This window comes from Setaria italica, chromosome V (genome assembly GCF_000263155.2).
Source record: "Setaria italica strain Yugu1 chromosome V, Setaria_italica_v2.0, whole genome shotgun sequence".
Taxonomy (NCBI): Eukaryota; Viridiplantae; Streptophyta; class Magnoliopsida; order Poales; family Poaceae; genus Setaria; species Setaria italica.
This window is the reverse complement of record NC_028454.1, coordinates 35,117,823-35,122,114: the sequence shown is the minus strand read 5'-3', so window position 1 is coordinate 35,122,114 and position 4,292 is coordinate 35,117,823. Positions and strand designations below refer to the sequence as shown.

General features: G+C 43.1%; 1 pseudogene; it reads right to left on the bottom strand.

Annotated features, from left to right (window-relative positions):
* Positions 1-1,633: 1,633 nt before the first annotated feature.
* LOC111257355 lies at positions 1,634-2,274 on the bottom strand (annotated as a pseudogene).
* Between the last annotated feature and the right edge of the window lie 2,018 nt (positions 2,275-4,292).

Genomic DNA, 4,292 nt, shown 5'->3' with positions numbered 1-4,292 from the left:
TATATTTTAAATTTAACATATTTGATAATTATCGAGGAACTATAGACTAAAATTAATATGATTACCTTAAGGAAGAATAGAACTCCATAATATACATTGCTTCTCATAAAAAGATAGTTTTTTGGACATTTCTTGATGCAAAATCATAAAGGACGGTATTGGGATCAATAGTGTCCAAGATATCCCTCTCGATGATGCATATAGCTAATCCATTTAACCTTTCTTGTGACATAGTTGATCTCAAATAGTTCTTCAACAACTTCAATTTTGAGAAACTTCTTTCCGCTGAAGCTACAGTCACAAGTACAGTTAAGATGATTCGATAGGCAACTGAAACATTTGGATAGCAATCTGCAGCTATAACAAACTCCAGAATCTCAAGCGCTGACATCAAAGAATCTGGCAAAGTCACTTGTAGCACCTTTAATTCTGAGAAAAAAAATTATTGATCTCAACATCGGATGAGTTCTCCTGAGAAAATATTTCCACAAAATTCTTGCAGTGCAGCCAAAGATCAGCTTCATCTAAAGATTTCAAATTTTTTGAGTTGAACAAGAACCTATAAATATTATCAAATTTTTTTCATCTGTTCAAATCTACTAGTCAATGAAGGAATTGTAGTACCAATCATAACATTAAAGTACTCTACTCTAAATGAGTCCACAGCAGACCATTGTATTTCCTCATCTTGATCATCTTATTCATCAAAATGTTTCTTTTTTCCTGTAAAATGTTTCTTTCTCCCTGTAGAAATCATAACATTGAAGAAACATTTTAATGAACAAGATGACCAAGATGAGGAAATATAACGGTCTGTTGTGGACTCATTTAGAATAAAGTACTTCAATGTTATGATTGATGCTGCAATTGCTTTATTGACTAGTAGCTTTGAGCAGATGAAAAAATTTGATAATATTTTTGGGTTCTTGTTCAACTCGAAAAAATTTAAAATTTTTGGATGAAGCTGATCTTTGGCTGCACTGCAAGAATTTTGTGGAAATATTTTCTCAGGATAACTCATATGGTGTTGAGATCAATGATTTTTTTTCAGAATTAAAGGTGCTACAAGTGACTTTGGTAGATTCTTTGATGTCAGCGCTTGAGATTCTGACGTTTGATATAGCCGCAGATTGCTATCCAAATGTTTCAGTTACCTATCGAATCCTCTTAACTGTACCTGACTGTAGCTTTGGCGGAAAGAAGTTTCTCAAAATTGAAGTTGTTGAAGAACTTTTTGAGATCAACTATATCGCAAGAAAGGTTAAATAGATTGGCTATGTGCACCATCGAGAGGGATATCTTGGACACTATTGATCTCAATACCGTCCTTGATGATTTTGCATCAAGAAATGCCCGAAAAACTATCTTTTTATGTTATGGAGTTCTATTCTTCCTTAAGGTAATCATATTAATTTTAGTCTATATTGTTCCTCGATAATTATCAAACATGTTAAATTAAAAATATGTTATTGGATTTGTTTTCACTTTGTAAGAAAGTATTATAAGATTTATATATAGTTTAGAGGGGCTATATATTATTGGATTTATTTTCGCTTTGTAAGAAAAATATTATAAGATTTATATATAGTTTAGAGGGCTCTCGCGACGAGTTCGTTAGAGGACCCTCGAGAACTTAGAACCGGCACTGCCTGCAGCAGTATAGCTCTAGCGAGGTGAGCGTCTGGCAATTGTACACCGGGGAAGGTACCTTGTAGCAGTCGATCAGGCTGCCGTTCGTGATGCAGAGCTCCCGGAGGCCGCCGCTCCCGCATATCAACTTGGTTCCGATATCGAGGGCGGACACCGGGGCCGCCCGGTCGAGCCAGCGGTCGTTGTCCTCGCAGTGGTCGTCGTCACGGTAGTCGCGGCGGTTGAAGGTGCCGCAGCCGACGCGAAGGCGGGGGAGCGTGGCGAAGACGCGGGGCCAGCGGCGTGAGAGGAGGTGGTTGCTGCGGCGTCGCGGAGCGGGAGGCGGGCGAGGATGGCGTTGTCGAGCGCGCTGAGCCGGTCCTCCTCGGGCTCGGCGGCATTGGATGGAGGAGAGGGAGAGGGCCTCGCCCTCTTCGCTTCTGACTGTGTCTGCTCCATGGAAGAGTTCAGCGATGCCTGTGCGGCTGTGCGATTTGGCTGTTCATGAGGGAGGGGAAAGATTTTGCTATTGATTGCAGGCAGGAGTGGCAGGTGTGGTTTCCCGCCAGATTGTGTAGAGCGCGCCATTTCTACAGGGAAGGAAGGCACGTTGGGCGCTGGCAGTTGCTTTCCCCTGTTCACTTCTCCGAGCTCAGACTGGTGGCAGGGTTCGACGAGTTGTCACGTCGTTTCTTTTCTAGAATTTTTTTTATGCTTGTCTATTCTATGTTACGAATTTCACAAATTATTATTATGTTTTAAATTTGGTTGTTCGAAAATGATACTTAAAACATTTGTATCGAAGAGTAACAATATACTTTTGCAAAATGTAGTAACAAATTTAGCGGTTAAAACTACATTTTGGGATTATGGTTGTCTAAGCATGTGTTTGGTTTTGGATCAAGCGGAACGGGTTGGGTTCATCTCACTTTTGTTGGTTGGGTTCAACCGATCTCATATTTGGATGAGAGGGATGGCTTCGTTTCAATCTTTTGTTTGGTTGAAGGGGTTGAGAGGGATGGGATGGATACCATTTTAACACCGTTAGCAACGGCATGTTAGCTGCGGGGCCCATCTGTCATCCTATTTTCTTTTTTTTACCTCACCTTATCTTCTTCCTCAGCTGACATCGCCGGCTATGCCCCTGCTCCCCCGGCTATGCCGCCGCCACCGGCCTGGCTCCTCCCCGCCGCGCCGGCTTCTCCCCCTCCCCCCACCGCGCGGCGTGCTCCCCCCGCCGCACCGGCCTGTTCCTCCCCACAAGCGGCAGCCTACTCCCCCCGCGGTGTTGGCCTAGCGCCTCCATGCCACGCCGCCCTGCTCCCCACGCCGCGCCGCCCTGCTCCTCCCCGTGGCGCCCGCACCACCGGCTGATCCTCCGTGACGCCGTGCTCGACGTGTGCCGACTGACTGGAGCGGTGGAGCCACTCGCTTGCACCCTCCCCCGACGGTGTGAGTTGCATGACAGGGGAGCAAATTGGGTCGGGGTGGTCCACTTGTTTTGGACGGATCATTCCAACCCGCATCTATGAGGTATATTCCCTATCGGGGATGGACCCAACCCATTGCATTTTGAACCAAACACCGTGCAAAACGGATCCGACCCAACCCAACCCACCTCAACCCTCAAACCAAATGCACCCTAAAAAGTTTCTCATTTACATGGAGTACCACAGTGACAAGCTAATACACACCAAATTTTATGATTTAGTTTTTTAAAGATGCTAAATTTCAGTCGAATATTTTTTTCGAAAGATCCGGAAAGGTTTACAGCGTTAATTAATGAGAAGAATAGCAATTACAGGCACTGGTGACACCAAATTTGAACCTGACAAGATTGGGGCATCGGAATAGCCTCCAACGGAAGAAAAAGATTTTAGTTGTGTCATGTTTTTAGGATTGTGCCTTACATTATGGTTTTTAGAGATTTGAGCCCTCCTTGATGGTGTATAAGGGAGCCGGTAAAGAACCCTCAAGCTAGCTCCATGGGTTTCTCATCCACCGATTTGTTGGGAAGAGCTAAAGTTGGTTGGAGTCGTACCAAACAAGATCTTGTTTTTAGCGATAGCGAATGGGATGGTAAGACACGATGGCGTAGGACCGCCAAGTGGACCTAGAAAGATGGCTGGGAGATAATTACGAGCCTCCTCAGTGTCGTTGGCTAAGTTGCAAAATGTGGGGTGAAAATTAGGAAAGGAGATGAAGTTGTAGAGGTGTGGGTTCAATCACATGTGTTTGGTTAGAGCACAAAATAGGATGGTTCAAAACATATGCTTCGAGGAGGTAAATGGCTAGCTTAAGAAAAACATAAGTCGAATTAGAGTAGTTGGATTTCAAATTATTGATAGAAAAACAAATGATTATGGGTGAATTTAATTACCACTCAGCTATTGATACATCTCTACAAAATAGATTCCCATTATAATATGAACCCGCTTGATAATGTTGCAGATTTTTTTTCCTTCTCTCTCAATAAGATGGTAATTTCTAGACCTTTTGGTTAAATGTGGAGGCTCTTTTCAGTCCATTACTGAGATAACAGATTTTAAAAGTTGTATTTAACTATCTATGATTGCACAGGTTTCTGAAAGTATATTTGCAAAAGCCAAAATATAACCAGTCAAAAGCTGATAACAGAAGGTCAATAGACATCTTCATCGGGG